Here is a 22,451-nt window from a genome sequence, read left to right on the forward strand (position 1 = left end):
AAAAAATTTGGCTCAATGCAGTTTAAAAAAGGTTACAGGGGTACCGGGCAGCAGTGGTCTGGTCAGTGGAGGACTAGTGGAAGGAGGGACTGCAGACAGGCTTAGTAGGCCTAACATAACAAAAATCGGATGTAGGCACTTTAAAATTGGTTCCAGGGGTACACGGGCAGCAGTGGTCTGGTCAGTGGAGGACTAGTGGAAGGAGGGACCGCAGACAGGCGTAGTAGGCCTAACATAACAAAATTAGGCTGTAGGCACTTTAAAATTGGTTCCAAAGGTACACGGGCAGCAGTGGTCTGGTCAGTGGAGGAGTATTGGAAGGAGGGACCGCAGAGCGGCGTAGTAGGCCTAACATAACAAAATTAGGCAGTAAGCACTTTAAAATTGGTTCCAGAGGTACACGGGCAGCAGTGGTCTGGTCAGTGGAGGACTAGTGGAAGGAGGGACCGCAGACAGGCGTAGTAGGCCTAACATAACAAAATTAGGCTGTAGGCACTTTAACCACTTCATGACCCAGCCTATTTTGACCTTAAAGACCTTGCCGTTTTTTGCAATTCTGACCAGTGTCCATTTATGAGGTAATAACTCAGGAACGCTTCAACGGATCCTAGCGGATCTGAGATTGTTTTTTCGTGACATATTGGGCTTCATGATAGTGGTAAATTTAGGTCAATAAATTCTGTCTTTATTTGTGATAAAAACGGAAATTTGGCGAAAATTTTGAAAATTTGGCAATTTTCACATTTTGAATTTTTATTCTGTTAAACCAGAGAGTTATGTGACACAACATAGTTAATAAATAACATTTCCCACATGTATACTTTACATCAGCACAATTTTGGAAACAAAATTTTTTTTTGCTAGGAAGTTATAAGGGTTAAAATTTGACCATCGATTTCTCATTTTTACAACGAAATTTACAAAACCATTTTTTTTAGGGACCACCTCACATTTGAAGTCAGTTTGAGGGGTCTATATGGCTGAAAATACCCAAAAGTGACACCATTCTAAAAAATGCATCCCTCAAGGTACTCAAAACCACATTCAAGAAGTTTATTAACCCTTCAGGTACTTCACAGCAGCAGAAGCAACATGGAAGGAAAAAATTAACATTTAACTTTTTAGTCACAAAAATTATCTTTTAGCAACAATTTTTTTATTTTCCCAATGGTAAAAGGAGAAACTGAACCACGAAAGTTGTTGTCCAATTTGTCCTGAGTACGCTGATACCTCATATGTGGGAGTAAACCACTGTTTGGGCGCACGGCAGGGCTTGGAAGGGAAGGAGCGCCATTTGACTTTTTGAATGAAAAATTGGCTCCACTCTTTAGCGGACACCATGTCACGTTTGGAGAGCCCCCGCGTGCCTAAAAATTGGAGCTCCCCCACAAGTGACCCCATTTTGGAAACTAGACGCCCCAAGGAACTTATCTAGATGCATAGTGAGCACTTTGAACCCCCAGGTGCTTCACAAATTGATCCGTAAAAATGAAAAAGTACTTTTTTTTCACAAAAAAATTCTTTTAGCCTCAATTTTTTCATTTTCACATGGGCAACAGGATAAAATGGATCCTAAAATTTGTTGGGCAATTTCTCCTGAGTACAACGATACCTCACATGTGGGGGTAAACCACTGTTTGGGCACATGGTAAAGCTCGGAAGGGAAGGAGCGCCTTTTGACTTTTTGAATGGAAAATTATCTCCATCGTTAGCGGACACCATGTCGCGTTTGGAGAGCCCCTGTGTGCCTATGCATTGGAGCTCCCCCACAAGTGACCCCACTTTGGAAACTAGACCCCCCAAGGAACTTATTTAGATGCCTAGTGAGCACTTTAAACCCTCAGGTGCTTCACAAATTGATCTGTAAAAATGAAAAAGTACTTTTTTTTCACAAAAAAATTCTTTTTGCCTCAATTTTTTCATTTTCACATGGGCAATAGGATAAAATGGATCATAAAATTTGTTGGGCAATTTCTCCCGAGTACGCTGATACCTTATATGTGGGGGTAAACCACTGTTTGGGCACACGGCAGGGCTCGGAAGGGAAGGCGCGCCATTTGACTTTTTGAATGGAAAATTAGCTCCAATTGTTAGCGGACACCATGTCGCGTTTGGAGAGCCCCTGTGTGCCTAAACATTGGAGCTCCCCCACAAGTGACCCCATTTTGGAAACTAGACCCCCCAAGGAACTTATCTAGATGCATATTGAGCACTTTAAACCCCCAGGTGCTTCACAGACGTTTATAACGCAGAGCCATGAAAATAAAAAATTATTTTTCTTTCCTCAAAAATGATTTTTTAGCCTGGAATTTCCTATTTTGCCAAGGGTAACAGGAGAAATTGGACCCAAATGTTGTTATCCAGTTTGTCCTGAGTACGCTGATACCCCATATGTGGGGGTAAACTACTGTTTGGGCGCACGGCAGGGCTCGGAAGGGAAGGCACGCCATTTGGCTTTTTAAATGGAAAATTAGCTCCAATCATTAGCGGACACCATGTCACATTTGGAGAGCCCCTGTGTGCCTAAACATTGGAGATCCCCCACAAATGACCCCATTTTGGAAACTAGACCCCCAAAGGAACTAATCTAGATGTATGGTGAGGACTTTGAACCCCCAAGTGCTTCACAGAAGTTTATAACGCAGAGCCATGAAAAAAAAATTATTTTCTCAAAAATGATCTTTTAGCCTGCAATTTTTTATTTTCTCAAGGGTAACAGGAGAAATTTAACCCCAAAAGTTGTTGTCCAGTTTCTCCTGAGTACGCTGATACCCTATATGTGGGGGTAAACCACTGTTTGGGCACATGCCAGGGCTCGGAAGTGAAGTAGTGACGTTTTGAAATGCAGACTTTGATGGAATGCTCTGTGGGCGTCACGTTGCGTTTGCAGAGCCCCTGAAGTGCCTAAACAGTAGAAACCCCCCACAAGTGACCCCCATCAATTGGATGTTGTTTAAAAAAATGCCAGACTGCCCTCTTTCTAGCATCGGATCCCCTTTCAGGCATTGCAGAATGAGCTTTAACCGGATGGCCACGCTGTCCTCCAACAGGTTTTGGCTTTGCCACGCATTTTGGACCAGATACGGGCCCGGCAGATGGAACCTGTTGCGATGTTGATGCCTGTCTGCGGCCCCTCCTCCTCCGCTTCAGAACTACTGCCGCCTGCACCCTGTTCCCCCAATGGCTGCCAATCGGGGTCAACAATTGGGTCATCTATAACCTCCTCTTCTATCTCGTATGCAACTTCGTCTGTGTCACCGTGTAAGTCGGTGGTATAGCGTTCGTGACGGGTAGTGTTGAGCATTCCGATACCGCAAGTATCGGGTATCGGCCGATACTTGCGGTATCGGAATTCCGATACCGAGATCCGATATTTTTGTGGTATCGGGTATCGGTATCGGAGGTGTAAAATAAAGAATTAAAATAAAAAATATTGTTATATTCACCTCTCCGGCGGCCCCTGGAACATCACCGCAAGTCACCGGCGTCCGGCAGGCTTCTTTGTTCAAAATGAGTGCCTTTAGGACCTGCGGAATGACGTCGCGGCTTCTGATTGGTCGCGTGCCGCCCATGTGACCACCACGCGACCAATCAGAAGCCGCGACGTCATTCCACAGATAAATTCCTAGAATGAGCGCCTTTAGGACCTGTGGAATGACGTCGCGGCTTCTGATTGGTCGCGTGGCGGTCACATGGGCGGCACGCGAATAATCAGAAGCCGCGACGTCATTCCGCAGGTCCTAAAGGCGCTCATTTTGAACAAAGAAGCCTGCCGGACGCCGGTTCCTCGCGGTGATGTTCCAGGGGCCGCCGGAGAGGTGAATATAACAATATTTTTTATTTTAATTCTTTATTTTACACCTCACTATGGATCCCAGGGCCTGAATGAGAGTTTTCTCTCCTTCAGACCCTGGGATCCATCAGGATACCTTCCGATACTTGGTGTCCCATTGACTTGTATTGGTATCGGATATCGGTATCGGCGATATCCGATATTTTTCGGGTATCGGCCGATACTATCCGATACCGATACTTTCAAGTATCGGACGGTATCGCTCAACACTAGTGACGGGGCACCATAGTCTCATCAGGGTCTGATTCTGGATCAGTACCCTGCGAGGGCAATGTTGTGGTCTGAGTCAAAGGAACAGCATAGTAATCTGGCTGTGGCTGTGCATCTGTGCACTCCATGTCCGATTCAACTTGTAATGGGCATGGCCTGTTAACTGTTTCACTTTCTAAGCCAGGGACGGTATGTGTAAAGAGCTCCATGGAGTAACCCGTTGTGTCGCCTGCCACATCCTTCTCTGTTGTTGTTTTTGCTGAAGAGGACAAGGAAGTGACTTGTCCCTGACCGTGAACATCCACTAACGACGCACTGCTTTTACATTTACCAGTTTCAGAAGAGGAGGCAAAAGAGCTAGAGGCTGAGTCAGCAAGGTAAACCAAAACTTGCTCTTGCTGCTCCGGCTTTAAAAGCGGTTTTCCTACTCCCAGAAAAGGGAGCGTTCGAGGCCTTGTGTAGCCAGATGACGAACCTGGCTCCACAGCTCGAGACTTAGGTGCTATATTGTTTTTCCCAGGACCACCTAAATCTCCACCACCACAACCATCATTACCAGCTGGCAATGAACGCCCACGGCCACAACCTCTTCCACCAGACTTCCTCATTGTTTTAAAAACGTAACCAAAGTAATGGTATTTGTTACTGTAAAAAAACTTACAAGGTGAACTCAAACCTCTGTAGGATTTAGATATCCCTTTATAAGTGGGTGAGACTGCAAGGAAAATCAGGTACAATGTTACACACTCGGTTTTCTGTGGCACCAAATGAGAGAGATGCCACACACGCAGGACTGTCACTCAAGCACAAATGCCAATATTAATCTCCCACTGTTTATTTTTTTTTTTCAGGGAGAATTTTAAAACCCAAAACAGACACTAGGCTTTCTATGGCCCACGAATTGAGAGAGATGGCACACAGGACTGGCACACAAGCACAAAGACCAATATTAATCTCCCACTGTTTATTTTTTTTTTCAGGGAGAATTTTAAAACCCAAAACAGACACCAGGCTTTCTATGGCCCACAATTTGAGAGAGATGGCACACAGGACTGGCACACAAGCACAAAGACCAATATTAATCTCCCACTGTTTATTTTTTTTTTCAGGGAGAATTTTAAAACCCAAAACAGACACTAGGCTTTCTATGGCCCACTATTTGAGAGAGATGGCACACAGGACTGGCACACAAGCACAAAGACCAATATTAATCTCCCACTGTTTATTTTTTTTTTCAGGGAGAATTTTAAAACCCAAAACAGACACTAGGCTTTCTATGGCCCACTATTTGAGAGAGATTGCACACAGGACTGGCACACAAGCACAAATGCCAATATTAATCTCCCGCTGTTTTTTTTTTTTTTCAGGGAGAATTTAAAAACCAAAACAAACAAAAAAAAACAGACACTAGGCTTTCTACGGCCCACTATTTGAGAGAGATGGCACATAGGACTGGCACACAAGCACAAAGGCCAATATTAATCTCCCACTGTTTTTCTTTTTTTTCAGGGAGAATTTAAAAACCAAAAAAAAAAAAAAAAAACAGACACTAGGCTTCCTATGGCCCACTATTTGAGAGAGATGGCACACAGGACTGGCAAACAAGCACAAAGGCCAATATTAATCTCCCACTGTTTTTTTTTTTTCAGGGAGAATTTTAGAACCCAAAACAGACACTAGGCTTTCTATGGCCCACTATTTGAGAGAGATGGCACACAGGACTGGCACACAAGCACAAAGGCCAATATTAATCTCCCACTGTTTTTTTTTTTCAGGGAGAATTTTAAAACCCAAAACAGACACTAGGCTTTCTATGGCCCACTATTTGAGAGAGATGGCACACAGGACTGGCACACAAGCACAAAGACCAATATTAATCTCCCATTGTTTATTTTTTTTTTCAGGGAGAATTTTAAAACCCAAAACAGACACTAGGCTTTCTATGGCCCACTATTTGAGAGAGATTGCACACAGGACTGGCACACAAGCACAAATGCCAATATTAATCTCCCGCTGTTTATTTTTTTTTTCAGGGAGAATTTAAAAACCAAAACAAACAAAAAAAAAACAGACACTAGGCTTTCTACGGCCCACTATTTGAGAGAGATGGCACACAGGACTGGCACACAAGCACAAAGGCCAATATTAATTTCCCACTGTTTTTCTTTTTTTTCAGGGAGAATTTAAAAACCAAAAAAAAAAAAAAAAACAGACACTAGGCTTCCTATGGCCCACTATTTGAGAGAGATGGCACACAGGACTGGCAAACAAGCACAAAGGCCAATATTAATCTCCCACTGTTTTTTTTTTCAGGGAGAATTTTAAAACCCAAAACAGACACTAGGCTTTCTATGGCCCACTATTTGAGAGAGATGGCACACAGGACTGGCACACAAGCACAAAGGCCAATATTAATCTCCCACTGTTTATTTTTTTTTTTCAGGGAGAATTTTAAAACCCAAAACAGACACTAGGCTTTCTATGGCCCACTATGTGAGAGAGATGGCACACAGGACTGGCACACAGGCACAAAGGCCAATATTAATCTCCCACTGTTTATTTTTTTTTTCAGGGAGAATTTTAAAACCCAAAACAGACACTAGGCTTTCTGTGGCCCACAATTTGAGAGAGATGGCACACAGGACTGGCACACAAGCACAAAGGCCAATATTAATCTCACACTGTTTATTTTTTTTTTTCAGGGAGAATTTAAAAACAAAAGCAAAAAAAAAACAGACACTAGGCTTTCTATGGCCCACTATTTGAGAGAGATGGCACACAGGATTGGAACATAAGCACAAAGGCCAATATTAATCTCCCGCTGTTTATTTTTTTTTTCAGGGAGAATTTTGAAACCCAAAACAGACACTAGGCTTTCTATGGCCCACTATTTGAGAGATATGGCACACAGGACTGACACACAAGCACAAAGGCCAATATTAATCTCCCACTGTTTATTTTTTTTTTTCAGGGAGGATTTTAAAACCCAAAACAGACACTAGGCTTTCTATGGCCCACTATTTGAGAGAGATGGCACACAGGACTGGCACACAAGCACAAAGGCCAATATTAATCTCCCACTGTTTTTTTTTTTTTCAGGGAGAATTTAGAAACCAAAACAAAAAAAAAACAAAACAGACACTAGTCTTTCTATGGCCCACTATTTGAGAGAGATGGCACACAGGACTGGCACACAAGCACAAAGGCCAATATTAATCTCCCACTGTTTATTTTTTTTTTTCAGGGAGAATATTAACCCCTTAGTGACAGAGCCAATTTGGTACTTAATGACCAGGCCAATTTTTGCAATTCTGACCACTGTCACTTTATGAGGTTATAACTCTGGAACGCTTCAACGGATCCCGCTGATTCTGAGATTGTTTTTTTGTGACATATTGTACTTCATGTTAGTGGTAACATTTCTTCTATATTACTTGCGATTATTTATGAAAAAAACGGAAATATGGCGAAAATTTTTAAAATTTTGCAATTTTCAAACTTTGTATTTTTATGCCCTTCACTCAGAGAAATATGTCACAAAAAATAGTTAATAAATAACATTTCCCACATGTCTACTTTACATCAGCACAATTTTGGAAACAAAATTTTTTCTTGTTAGGGAGTTATAAGGGTTAAAAGTTGACCAGCAATTTCTCATTTTTACAACACCATTTTTTTTTAGGGACCACATCACATTTGAAGTCATTTTGAGGGGTCTATATGATAGAAAATAATGAAGTGTGACACCATTCTAAAAACTACACCCCTCAAGGTTCTCAAAACCGCATTCAAGAAGTTTATTAACCCTTTACGTGCTTCACAGGAACTGAAACAATGTGGAAGGAAAAAATGAACATTTAACTTTTTTTTGCAAACATCTTAATTCAGAACCATTTTTTTATTTTCACAAGTGTAAAAACAGAAATGTAACCATAAATTTTGTTATGCAATTTCTCCTGAATACGCCAATACCCCATATGTGGGGGTAAACCACTTTTTGGGCGCACCGCAGAACTTAAAATTGAAGGAGCGCCGTTTGACTTTTTCAATGTAGAATTGGCTGGAATTGAGATCGGACGCCATGTCACGTTTAGAGAGCCCCTGATGTGCCTAAACAGTGGAAACCCCTCAAGTGACACCATTTTGGAAACTAGACCCCTTAAGGAACTTATCTAGATGTGTGGTGAGCACTCTGAACCAACAAGAGCTTCACAGAAGTTTATAACGTAGAGCCGTGAAAATAAAAAATCGCTTTTGTTTACACAAAAATGATCTTTTCGCCCACAAATTCTTATTTTCACAAGGGTAACAGGAGAAATTAGACCACAAAAGTTGTTGTGCGATTTCTCCTGAATACGTCGATACCCCATATGTGAGGGTAAACCACTGTTTGGGTGCACCGCAGAGCTTGGAAGTGAAGGAGCGCCGTTTTACTTTTTCAATGTAGAATTGGCTGGAATTGAGATTGGATGCCATGTCGCGTTTGGAGAGCCTCTGATGTGCCTAAACAGTGGAAACCCCCCACAAGTGACCCCATTTTGGAACCTAGACCCCTTAAGGAACATATCTAGATGTGTGGTGAGCACTTTGAACCCCCATGTGCTTCACAGAAGTTTATAATGTAGAGCCGTGAAAAAAAAAATCGCATTTTTTCTACAAAAATGATCTTTTTGCCCACAAATTTTTATTTTCACAAGGGTAACAGGAGAAATTAGACCACAAAAGTTGTTGTGCAATTTCTCCAGAGTGCGCTGATACCCAATATGTGGGGGTAAACCACTGTTAGGGCGCACCGCAGAGCTTGGAAGAGAAGGAGTGCCGTTTTACTTTTTCAATGTAGAATTGACTGGAATTGAGATCGGACGCCATGTCGCGTTTGGAGAGCCCCTGATGTGCCTAAACAGTAGAAATCCCCCACAAGTGACCCCATTTTGGAAACTAGACCCCCCATGGAACTTATCTAGATGTGTGGTGAGAACCTTGAATGCCCAAGTGCTTCACAGAAGTTTATAATGCAGAGTCGTGAAAATAAAAAATATTTTTTTTCCACAAAAAAGATTTTTTAGCCCCCAAGTTTTTATTTTCACAAGGGTAACAAGAGAAATTGGACCCCAAAATTTGTTGTCCAATTTGTCCTGAGTATGCTGGTACCCCATATGTGGGGGTAAACCACTGCTTGGGCGCACGGCAGAGCTCGGAAGGAAGGAGCGCCGTTTTGGAATGCAGACTTTGATAGAATGGTCTGGGGGTATTATGTTGCGTTTGCAGAGCCCCTGATGTACCTAACCAGTAGAAACCCTCCACATGTGACCCCATTTTGGAAACTAGACCCCCCAAGGAACTTATCTAGATGTGTGGTGAGAACTTTGAATGCCCAAGTGCTTCACAGAAGTTTAGAATGCAGAGTCGTGAAAATAAAAAATATTTTTTTTTCACAAAAAAGATATTGTAGCCCCCAAGTTTTTATTTTCACAAGGGTAACAGGAGAAATTGGACTGCAATAGTTGTTGTCCAATTTATCCAGAGTATGCTGATGCGCCATATGTGGGGGTAAACCACTGTTTGGGCGCACGGCAGAGCTCGGAAGGGAAGGAGCGCCTTTTTGGAATGCAGACTTTGATAGAATGGTCTGTGGTCATTATGTTGCGATTGCAGAGCCCCTGATGTACCTAAACTGTAGTAACCCCCCACAAGTGACCCCATTTTGGAAACTAGACCCCCCAAGGAACTTATCTAGATGTGTGGTGAGAACTTTGAATGCCCAAGTGCTTCATAGAAGTTTAGAATGCAGAGTCGTGAAAATAAAAAATATTTTTTTTTTCACAAAAAAGATATTGTAGACCCCAAGTTTTTATTTTCACAAGGGTAACAGGAGAAATTGGACCACTAAAGTTGTTGTCCAATTTATCCTGAGTATGCTGATGCCCCATATGTGGGGGTAAACCACTGTTTGGGCGCACGGCAGAGCTCGGAAGGGAAGGAGCGCCATTTTGGAATGCAGACTTAGATAGAATGGTCTGTGGGCGCTATGTTGCATTTGCAGAGCACCTTATGTACCTAAACAGTAGTAACCCCCCACAAGTGACCCCATTTTGGAAACTAGACCCCCCAAGGAACATATATAGATGTGTGGTGAGAACTTTGAATGCCCAAGTGCTTCACAGAAGTTTATAATGCAGAGTCATAAAAAAATATATATATATATATTTTTCCACAAAAAAAGATTTTGTAGCCCCCAAGTTTTTATTTACACAAGGGTAACAAGAAAAATTGGACCCCAGAAGTTGTTGTCCAATTTATGCCGAGTACGCTGATGCCCCATATGTGGGGGTAACCCACTGTTTGGGCGCATGGCAGAGCTCAAAAGGGAGGGAGCACCATTTGACTTTTTGAGCGCAAAATTGGCTGTCGTGTTTGGAGACCCCCTGATGTACCTAAACAGTGGAAACCCCCCAATTCTAGCTCCAACCCTAACCCCAACACACCCCTAACCCTAATCCCAACCTGATCCATAATCCTAATCACTAACCCTAACCATAATCACAACCCTTACCCCAAAACAACCCTAATGTCAACCCTAACCATAACCCTAATCAAAACCCTAAATCCAACACACCCCTAATCCTAATCTCAACCCTAACCTCAAACCTAACCCTAATCCCAATACACCCCTAATCACAACCCTAACCTTAACCCTAATCCCAAACTTAACCCTAATCCCAAGCGTAACCCTAATGCCAACCCTAACCCTAATACCAACCCTAATCCAAACCCTAACCCTAATCCCAACTCTAACCCTAACTTTAGCCCCAACCCTAGCCCTAACTTTAGCCCCAACCCTAACCCTAGCCCTAAGGCTACTTTCACACTTGCATCGTTTGGCATTCCGTTGCAATCCGTCGTTTTGGACAAGAAACGGATCCTGCAAATGTGCCCGCAGGATGCGTTTTTTGCCCATAGACTTGTATTGCCGACGGATCGTGACGGATGGCCACACGTCGCGTCCGTCGTGCACTGGATCAGTTGTGTTTTGGCGGACCGTCGGCACAAACGTTCAATGAAACGTTTTTTTGTACGTCGCATCCGCCATTTCTGACCGCGCATGCGTGGCCGTAACTCCCTCCTCCCCAGGACATAGATTGGGCAGCGGATGCGTTGAAAAACTACAGCTGCTGCCCACATTGTGCACAATTTTCACAACGTGCGTCGGTATGTCGGGCCGACGCATTGCGACGGCCCCGTACCGACGTAAGTGTGAAAGAAGCCTAACCCTAAATTTAGCCCCAACCCTAACCCTAAATTTAGCCCCAACCCTAACCCTAAATTTAGCCCCAACCATAGCCCTAACCCTAGCCCTAACCCTAAGCCTAGCCCTAACCCTACCCCTAACCCTACCCCTAACCCTAGCCCTACCCCTAACCCTAGCCCTAACCCTAGCCCTAACCCCACCCCTAACCCTACCCCTACCCCTAACCCTACCCCTAACCCTAGCCCTAACCCTACCCCTAACTCTACCCCTAACCCTACCCCTAACCCTACCCCTAACCCTAGCCCTAACCCTACCCCTAACCCTACCCCTAACCCTAACCCTACTTTTAGCCCCAACTGCTGTTCTCCTGCCGGCCGGCAGATGGAGACAGATGGCGGGCGCACTGCGCATGCGCCCGTCATTTTCTTCTGCCGGCGGCCAGGAGGAGCAGCAAGAGGATCCAGGGACACAGGTGAGTATGATAGGGTCCCCAAATCCCCGTATTTCTCTGTCCTCTGATGTGCGATCACATCAGAGGACAGAGAATTACACTTTACTTTTTTTTTTTTTTTTTTGCGGTCGCCGGTAAACAGTTAATTACCGGCGATCGCAAAACAGGGGTCTGTAAAACCGACCCCGATCATGCTCTTTGGGGTCTCGGCTACCCCCGGCAGCCGAGACCCCAAAGATTCTCGAGGGGCCGGCCGGCGGACGCACTGCGCATGCGCCCGCCATTTTGAAGATGGCGGCGCCCACGGGGAGACACGTGGAGCACCGGGGGAGATAGGTGAGTATTGGGGGGCTACCTGGGACCCCCTTTCTCTGTCCTCCGATGTGCGATCACATCGGAGGACAGAGAAATTAAAAAGAGATCGCGTTTTTTTTTTTTTTGCGATCGCCGGTAAACGGTTAATTACCGGCGATCGCAATTGTGGGGTGGGTTAAAAAACCCCCGAATCATGTTCTCTGGGGTCTCGGCTACCCCCGGCAGCCGAGACCCCGGAGAAAATCCGACTCTGGGGGGCGCTATTCACTTTTTCCACAGCACCGTTAATTAACGGCGCTGTGGTTTAAGTACCCTTAGCGGCTGCCGTTAACAGGCGTATCGGCGGTTGCTAAGGGGTTAAAACCCAAAACAGACACTAGGCTTTCTATGGCCCACTATTTGAGAGAGATGGCACACAGGACTGGCACACAAGCACAAAGGCCAATATTAATCTCCCACTGTTTATTTTTTTTTTTCAGGGAGAATTTTAAAACCCAAAACAGACACTAGGCTTTCTATGGCCCACTATTTGAGAGAGATGGCACACAGGACTGGCACACAAGCACAAAGGTCAATATTAATCTCCCACTGTTAATTTTTTTTTTTCAGGGAGAATTTTAAAACGCTAAACAGACACTAGGCTTTCTATGGCCCACTATTTGAGAGAGATGGCACACAGGACTGGCACACAAGCACAAAGGCCAATATTAATCTCCCACTGTTTTTTTTTTTCAGGGAGAATTTTAAAACCCAAAACAGACACTAGGCTTTCTATGGCCCACTATTTGAGAGAGATGGCACACAGGACTGGCACACAAGCACAAAGGCTAATATTAATCTCCCACTGTTTATTTTTTTTTTTCAGGGAGAATTTTAAAACCCAAAACAGACACTAGGCTTTCTATGGCCCACTATTTGAGAGAGATGGCACACAGGGCTGGCACACAAGCACAAAGGCCAATATTAATCTCCCACTGTATATTTTTTTTTTTCAGGGAGAATTTTAAAACGCAAAACAGACACTAGGCTTTCTATGGCCCAATATTTGAGAGAGATGGCACACAGGACTGGCACACAAACAAAAAGTCCAATATTAATCTCCCACTTTTTTTTTTCAGGGAGAATTTAAAAACCAAAAAAACAAAACAGAAAAAAAACAGACACTAGGCTTTCTATGGCCCACTATTTGAGAGAGATGGCACACAGGACTGGCACACAAGCACAAAGGCCAATATTAATCTCCCACTGTTGTTTTTTCAGGGAGAATTTGAAAACAAAAAAAACAAACAAAAAAAAACAGACATTAGGCTTTCTATGGCCCACTATTTGAGAGAGATGGCACACAGGACTGGCACACAAGCACAAAGGCCAATATTAATCTCCCACTGTTTATTTTTTTTTTCAGGGAGAATTTTAAAACCCAAAACATACACTAGGCTTTCTATGGCCCACTATTTGAGAGAGATGGCACACCTGACTGGCACACAAGCACAAAGGCCAATATTAATCTCACACTGTTTATTTTTTTTTTTCAGGGAGAATTTTAAAACCCAAAACAGACACTAGGCTTTCTGTGGCCCACTATTTGAGAGAGATGGCACACAGGACTGGCACACAAGCACAAAGGCCAATATTAATCTCCCACTGTTTATTTTTTTTTTTCAGGGAGAATTTAAAAACCAAAAAAAAAAAAAAAAAAAAAAACAGACACTAGGCTTTCTATGGCCCACTATTTGAGAGAGATGGCACACAGGAATGGCACACAAGCACAAGGCCAATACTAATCTCCCACTGTTAATTTTTTTTCAGGGAGAATTTTAAAACCCAAAACAGACACTAGGCTTTCTATGGCCCACTATTTGAGAGAGATGGCACACAGGACTGGCACACAAGCACAAAGGCCAATATTAATCTCCCACTGTTTATTTATTTTTTTCAGGGAGAATTTTAAAACAAAAACAACAAAAAAAACAGACACTAGGCTTTCTATGGCCCACTATTTGAGAGAGATGGCACACAGGACTGGCACACAAGCACAAGGCCAATATTAATCTCCCACTGTTTATTTTTTTTTCAGGGAGAATTTTAAAACCCAAAACAGACACTAGGCTTTCTATGGCCCACTATTAGAGAGATGGCACACAGGACTGGCACACAAGCACAAAGGCCAATATTAATCTCCCACTGTTTATTTTTTTTTTTTCAGGGAGAATTTAAAAACCAAAAAAACAAAACAAAAAAAAAACAGACACAAGGCTTTCTGTGGCCCACTATTTGAGGGAGATGGCACACAGGACTGGCACACCAGCACAAAGGCCAATATTAATCTCCCACTGTTTTTTTTTTCAGGGAGAATTTAAAAACCAAAAAAAGACACAAGGCTTTCTGTGGCCCACTATTTGAGAGAGATGGCGCACAGGACTGGCACTCTAGCAGAAATGCCAATATTAATCTCCCACTACTTTTTTTTTAGGGAGAATTAAAAAAAAAAAAACAGGGACTGTCCTACAATTACTATCTCCCTGCAGTAATCTCTGCCAGGTATGGCAGGCAGCAATGACAAGGAGTGGACTGCTGCACAAATTAAATCAAAAGTGTGGACAAACAAAAAAGATAGCTGTGCAGAAAGGAAGGAACAACAGGATTTGTGCTTTGAAAAAAGCAGTTGGTTTGCACAGCGGCGTACACACAGCAATGCAGCTATCAGGGAGCCTTCTAGGGCAGCCCAATGAGCTACAGCGCTGAGAAAAAAAAAGTAGCTTCCACTGTCCCTGCAAACAAAAGAGGGTGTTGGACAGTGGAAATCGCTACAGCACAGGCGGTTTGGGGGTTAATGGACCCTGCCTAACGCTATCCCTGCTTCTGACGAAGCGGCAGCAACCTCTCCCTAAGCTCAGATCAGCAGCAGTAACATGGCGGTCGGCGGGAATGCCCCTTTATAGCCCCTGTGACGCCGCAGACAGCAAGCCAATCACTGCAATGCCCTTCTCTAAGATGGTGGGGACCAGGACCTATGTCATCACGCTGCCCACACTCTGCGTCCACCTTCATTGGCTGAGAAATGGCACTTTTCGCATCATTGAAACGCGACTTTGGCACGTAAGTCACGTACCGCATGGCCGACCCCACACAGGGATCGGGTCGGGTTTCATTAAACCCGACTGTGGCAAAAGTCGGCGACTTTTGAAAATGAACAATCCGTTTCGCTCAACCCTAATACTGACATCTAAGTTTCAGCACATTTTGGGACAAACATTTTCACATTGAAAGTTAACAATCATTAAAATATTTTCTCTAAATTTTTGTCTCCTTTTTTGCTCCAATTATTTGCATCTAATATCAAATAAAACTTGATGTAACATTATGCATGCACATAGTGTTTTATGTGCAACCATCACCTGTCTCATAAACACAGGGTTAGAATGAACGTGATGAATAGAGTCAAATTGGAAATGTAAAAAAATCTATGTCAAAATTGCAGTTTCTTTCTACTCATTCACAAAGAGTTAATGAAAGTTATTAAACATGTACAACAAAATGGCAGGAGTTTCAAATAGAAATCATGCTGCAAAAACTAGTCAAAGCAAAAATAAAAATATACATTTTCAGGGGTTTCGCTTGACATTTGCCGAGTGTCAAACACTCCTAAAGTTGTTTTTCGTTTGGTCGAAATAGCTCAGTTGGGAGAGCGTTAGACTGAAGATCTAAAGGTCCCTGGTTCGATCCCGGGTTTCGGCAACATAATTTTTCTTCACTGTTTACATTTTAAGGAAAAAATGAACAAAGCACATGGGGAGATGACTTAAAGAAAATGAAAAAGGCCTAAAAATCTTAACTATCTACAGAAAATAAAATGTTAAAAAGATGAGAAATGGGAGCTTTTCCTTTTGAGCAAATTATTATTTTTTTTTAATTTTTCCTCTATTTTGTTTATTTCCATTTCACTAAGCTGTAAGAGGATTTAATGGGAACCGGATAGCTGATACAGGCATCATGTATCAGACACTAGCTGAATGATTTCAGCCATGTATGTTTGACTATGAAATGCTGTGGTGTACATGAATTCATTGTGAAAAGTAATTTCTAAAATGGGGTCACTTTGGGGGGGGGGTTTCTGCTGTTTTGGTACTTTTGGTACTCTGAAAATTTTACCGCAAACTATTCTTGCAAAATCTGCATTCCAAAACCCGAATAGTGCTCTTATTTTCAAAACCCTGCTGTGTGGCCAAATGGTGGTTTCTGAAGAAATATGATGCATCACCGCATTTTGTGAGAAATCTAACATTTCTAACATCCTAACAAAATAAAAGGAGGTTTGAAAATTAATGCTGACAAAAAGTACACACATGAAAAATGCTATTTATTAATGTTTTTGTGTGTTGCGACAAGTTGGTTTAAGGGTATAAGCAGTCAAAGAAAAAAAATGACTAATATTTCAAAATTTTAAGCAAACTTTAGATATTTTCACAGAAAAAAACTAAAAGTTTATTGACCTAAATTTACAGTTAATGTAAAGTACAATGTGTCACAAAAAACACTTTCAGAATTACGGGGATATGTAGAAGCATTCCAGAGTTATTACTGCATAAAGTGATACATGTCATATTTTTTAACAAATGGGGCTTGGCCTTTTAGCTCAAAATAGGCTTGATAACTAATAGTTTAAACAAATGTATAGAAATAAAAACTGTAATATTAATTATTTTAAAATAATTTTCAATGACAATTGATGGTCATATTTCTGCTGACTAATTTGGAAAGAGTTAAGGTACAAAATCCACCAGAAGTCAGGATGGCCGAGCGGTCTATGGCGCTGCGTTCAGGTCGCAGTCTCTCTTGGAGGCGTGGGTTCAAATCCCACTTCTGACATCAACTTTTCGTTTCATGAAACTATACAGATTCCCTTCAGTTATTGATTAGATGGGGCTGAAACCAAACTTAGCAATGGGCCTTAAAAAACCTGATCCCAAAGTTATGACTACCTGGGAGTTTTTGGGGTGAATCTGAAATTGTCATCTATAAACGGAACTCTAGGATTGTGAAATAGGTTTTATGTGCATATGTTAGCTGTCTTGGCACCATAAAAATACTATGGGCGGTGAATGGGGAGGATTATTTCACCTCTTTGTGTTCTCTTTCCCTATTAGGTCGGAGATTCCACATCCTATGGGGCTGTTCTGGGAGATTTCTATAAACTGAATTGCAGGTAAGTCTAATTTCATATTTGTTTCCCTCATTCCTCAATAGACCATAACAGTACTTAATAAACAAAAGCTGAAAAAGTAGGTAATCATAGATTAAAAAGTCTGAAATGCGCATGCGATACTGACATCTAAGTTTCAGCACATTTTGGGACAAACGTTTTCACATTGAAAGTTAACAATCATTAAAATAATTTATCTAAATTTTTGTCTCCTTTTTTGCTCCAATTATTTGCATTTTCTGGTGGGGTGCCCATACTTATGCACCTGTCAAATTTTGTTTGAATGCAGATTGCACATTTTCTGTTAGTACAATAAACCTCATTTCAAGGCAGAAACATTACTGTGTCCAACAGTTATTAGATATATGAAACTGAAATAGCTGTTTAAAAAAACAATTTTTATAAAACATTAAGCTTAAGATTAACCCCTTCATGACCCAGCCTATTTTGACCTTAACCCCTTTACCCCCAAGGGTGGTTTGCACGTTAATGACCGGGCCAATTTTTACAATTCTGACCACTGTCCCTTTATGAGGTTATAACTCTGGAACGCTTCAATGGATCCTGGTGATTCTGACATTGTTTTCTCGTGACATATTGTACTTCATGACAATGGTAAAAATTATTTGATAGTACCTGCGTTTATTTGTGAAAAAAACGGAAATTTGGCGAAAATTATGAAAATTTCGCAATTTTCCAACTTTGAATTTTTATGCAATTAAATCACAGAGATATGTCACACAAAATACTTAATAAGTAACATTTCCCACATGTCTACTTTACATCAGCACAATTTTGGAACCAAAATTTTTTTTTGTTAGGGAGTTATAAGGGTTAAAAGTTGACCAGCAATTTCTCATTTCTATAACACCATTTTATTTTAGGGACCACATCTCATTTGAAGTCATTTTGAGGGGTCTATATGATAGAAAATACCCAAGTGTGACACCATTCTAAAAACTACACCCCTCAAGGTGCTCAAAACCATATTCAAGAAGTTTATTAACCCTTCTGGTGCTTCACAGGAATTTTTTGAATGTTTAAATAAAAATGAACATTTAACTTTTTTTCACAAAAAATTTAATTCAGCTCCAATTTGTTTTATTTTACCAAGGGTAACAGGAGAAAATGGACCCCAAACATTGTTGTACAATTTGTCCTGAGTATGCCAATACCCCACATGTGGGGGTAAACCACTGTTTGGGCGCATGGCAGAGCTCGGAAGCGAAGGAGTGCCATTTGACTTTTCAATGCAAAATTGACTGGAATTGAGATGGGACGCCATGTTTCGTTTGGAGAGCCCCTGATGTGGCTAAACATTGAAACCCCCCACAAGTGACACCATTTTGGAAAGTAGACCCCCTAAGGAACTTATCTAGAGGTGTGGTGAGCACTTTGACCCAACAAGTGCTTCACAGAAGTTTATAATGTAGAACCGTAAAAATAAAAAATCATATTTTTTCACAAAAATTATTTTTCGCCCCCAATTTTTTATTTTCCCAAGGGTAAGAGAAGAAATTGGACCCCAAAAGTTGTTGTACAATTTGTCCTGAGTACGCTGATAGCCCATATGTGGGGGTAAACCACTGTTTGGGTGGATGGGAGAGCTCGGAAGGGAAGGAGCGCCGTTTGACTTTTCGAAGCAAAATTGACAGGAATTGAGATGGGACGCCATGTTGCGTTTGAAGAGCCACTGATGTGCCTAAACATTGAAACCCCCCACAAATGACACCATTTTGGAAAGTAGACCCCCTAAGGAACTTATCTAGAGGTGTGGTGAGCACATTGACCCACCAAGTGCTTCACAGAAGTTTATAATGCAGAGCCGTAAAAATAAAACAAAATTTTTTTCCCACAAAAATTATTTTTTTAGCCCCCAGTTTTGTATTTTCCTGAGGGTAACAGGAGAAATTGGACCCCAAAATTTGTTGCCCAATTTGTCCTGAGTGCGATGATACACCATATGTGGGGGGAACCACTGTTTGGGCACATGGGAGGGCTCAGAAGGGAAGGAGTGCCATTTGAATGCAGACTTAAGGTACCGTCACACTTAGCGACGCTGCAGCGATACCGACAACGATCCGGATCGCTGCAGCGTCGCTGTTTGGTCGCTGGAGAGCTGTCACACAGACCGCTCTCCAGCGACCAACGATCCCGAGGTCCCCGGTAACCAGGGTAAACATCGGGTAACTAAGCGCAGGGCCGCGCTTAGTAACCCGATGTTTACCCTGGTTACCATCGTAAAAAACAAACAGTACATACTTACATTCAGCTGTCTGTCCCTTGCCGTCTGTTTGCTGCACTGACTGCTGGCCGCAAAGTGAAAGCAGAGCACAGCCACAGCGGTGAGTCACCGCTGTGTGACTCACCGCTGTGCTGTGCTTTCACTTTCACTTTGCGGCCAGCAGTCAGTGCAGGAAATAGACGGCAAGGGACAGACAGCTGAATGTAAGTATGTACTGTTTGTTTTTTTACGATGGTAACCAGGGTAAACATCGGGTTACTAAGCGCGGCCCTGCGCTTAGTTACCCGATGTTTACCCTGGTTACCAGTGAAGACATCGCTGAATCGGTGTCACACACACCGATTCAGCGATGTCTGCGGGGAGTCCAGCGACGAAATAAAGTTCTGGACTTTCTTCCCCGACCAGCGACAGCACAGCAGGGGCCTGATCGCTGCTGCCTGTCACACTGGACGATATCGCTAGCGAGGACGCTGCAACGTCACGGATCGCTAGCGATATCGTCTAGTGTGACGGTACCTTTAGATGGAATGGTCTGCAGGTGTCACATTGCGTTTGCAGAGCCCCTAATGTACCTAAACAGTAGAAACCCCCCACAAGTGACACCATTTTGGAAAGTAGACCCCTTAGGAACTTATCTAGATGTGTGCTGAGCGCTTTGACCCACCAAGGGCTTCACAGAAGTTTATAATGGAGAGCCGTAAAAATAAAACAAAAATTTTTTCCCACAAAAATTATTTTTTAGCCCCCAGTTTTGTATTTTCCCGAGGGTAAAAGGAGAAATTCGACCCCACAATTTGTTGTCCAATTTGTCCTGAGTGCGCTGATACCCCATATGTGGGGGGGAACCACTGTTTGGGCGCATGGGAGGGCTCGGAAGGGAAGGAGCTCCATTTGGAATGAGGACTTAGATGGAATGGTCTGCAGGTGTCACATTGCATTTGCAGAGCCCCTAATGTACCTAAACAGTAGAAACCTCCCACAAGTGACACCATTTTGGAAACTAGACCCCCTAAGGAACTCATCTAGATGTGTTGTGATAGCTTTGAACCCCCAAGTGTTTCACTACAGTTTGTAACGCAGAGCCGTGAAAATTAAAAAAAAAAATCTTTCCCCCCAAAATTATTTTTTAGCCCCCAGTTTTGTATTTTCCCGAGGGTAAGAGGAGAAATTCGACCCCAAAAGTTGTTGTCCAATTTGTCCTGAGTACGCTGATACCCCGTATGTTGGGGGAAACCAACGTTTGAGCGCATGGCAGAGCTCGGAAGGGAAGGAGCGCCATTTGGAATGCAGACTTAGATGGAATGGTCTGCAGACGTCACATTGCGTTTGCAGAACCCCTAATGTACCTAAACAGTAGAAACCCCCCACAAGTGACCCCATATTGGAAACTAGACCCCCCAGGGAACTAATCTAGATGTGTTGTGAGAACTTTGAACCCCCAAGTGTTTCACTACAGTTTATAACGCAGAGCCGTGAAAATAAAAAATCTTTTTTTTTTCCCACAAAAAATATGTTTTAGCCCCGAGTTTTGTATTTTCCCAAGGGTAGCAGGAGAAATTGGACCCCAAAAGTTGTTGTCCTATTTGTCCTGAGTACGCTGATACCCCATATGTTGGGGTAAACCCCTGTTTGGGCACACGGGAGAGCTCGGAAGGGAAGAAGCACTGTTTTACTTTTTCAACGCAGAATTGGCTGGAATTGAGATCGGACGCCATGTCGCGTTTGGAGAGCCCCTGATGTGCCTAAACAGTGGAAGCCCCCCAATTATAACTGAAACCCTAATCCAAACACATCCCTAACCCTAATCCCAACAGTAACCCTAACCACACCTCTAACCCTGACACACCCCTAACCCTAATCCCAACCTTATTCCCAACCGTAAATGTAATCTAAACCCTAACTGTAACTTTAGCCCCAACCCAAACTGTAGCCCTAGCCCTAACCCTAATCCTAACCCTAGCCCTAACCCTAGCCCTAACCCTAACCCTAGCCCTAACCCTAGCCCTAACCCTAGCCCTAACCCTAACCCTAGCCCTAACCCTAGCCCTAACCCTAGCCCTAACCCTAGCCCTAACCCTAACCCTAGCCCTAACCCTAGCCCTAACCCTAGCCCTAACCCTAGCCCTAACTCTAACCCTAGCCCTAATGGGAAAATGGAAATAAATACATTTTTTTAATTTTTCCCTAACTAAGGGGGTGATGAAGGGGGGTTTGATTTACTTTTATAGCGGGTTTTTTAGCGGATTTTTATGATTGGCAGCCGTCACACACTGAAAGACGCTTTTTATTGCAAAAAATATTTTTTGCGTTACCACATTTTGAGAGCTATAATTTTTCTATATTCTGGTCCACAGAGTCAGGTGAGGTCTTGTTTTTTGCGGGACGAGTTGATGTTTTTATTGGTAACATTTTCGGGCACGTGAAATTTTTTGATCGCTTTTTATTCCGATTTTTGTGAGGCAGAATGACCAAAAACCAGCTATTCATGAATTTCTTTTGGGGGAGGCGTTTATACCGTTCCGCGTTTGGTAAAATTGATGAAGCAGTTTTATTCTTCGGGTCAGTACGATTACAGCAACACCTCATTTATATCATTTTTTTATGTTTTGGCGCTTTTATACGATAAAAACTATTTTATAGAAAAAATAATTATTTTTGCATCGCTTTATTCTCAGGACTATAACTTTTTTATTTTTTTGCTGATGATGCTGTATGGCGGCTCGTTTTTTGCGGGACAAGATGACGTTTTCAGCGGTACCATGGTTAGTTATATCTGTCTTTTTGATCGCGTGTTATTCCACTTTTTGTTCGGCGGTATGATAATAAAGCGTTGTTTTTTGCCTCGTTTTTTTTTTTTTTTCTCACGGTGTTTACTGAAGGGGTTAACTAGTGGGCCAGTTTTATAGGTCGGGCCGTTACGGACGC

At 42.6% G+C, this 22,451-nt stretch overlaps 2 non-coding genes across 2 annotated transcripts; both read left to right on the forward strand.

Moving 5' to 3' along the window:
* Positions 1–15,743: 15,743 nt before the first annotated feature.
* On the forward strand, positions 15,744–15,816 carry TRNAF-GAA (transfer RNA phenylalanine (anticodon GAA)). The gene has a single exon. It is a non-coding gene; the product is annotated as a tRNA-Phe (tRNA).
* A 1,048-nt stretch (positions 15,817–16,864) lies between these two features.
* Positions 16,865–16,947, forward strand: TRNAL-CAG (transfer RNA leucine (anticodon CAG)). Its single transcript has one exon. It is a non-coding gene; the product is annotated as a tRNA-Leu (tRNA).
* Positions 16,948–22,451: the final 5,504 nt, after the last annotated feature.

This window comes from Ranitomeya imitator, chromosome 10 (assembly GCF_032444005.1).
Source record: "Ranitomeya imitator isolate aRanImi1 chromosome 10, aRanImi1.pri, whole genome shotgun sequence".
Classification (NCBI taxonomy): Eukaryota; Metazoa; Chordata; class Amphibia; order Anura; family Dendrobatidae; genus Ranitomeya; species Ranitomeya imitator.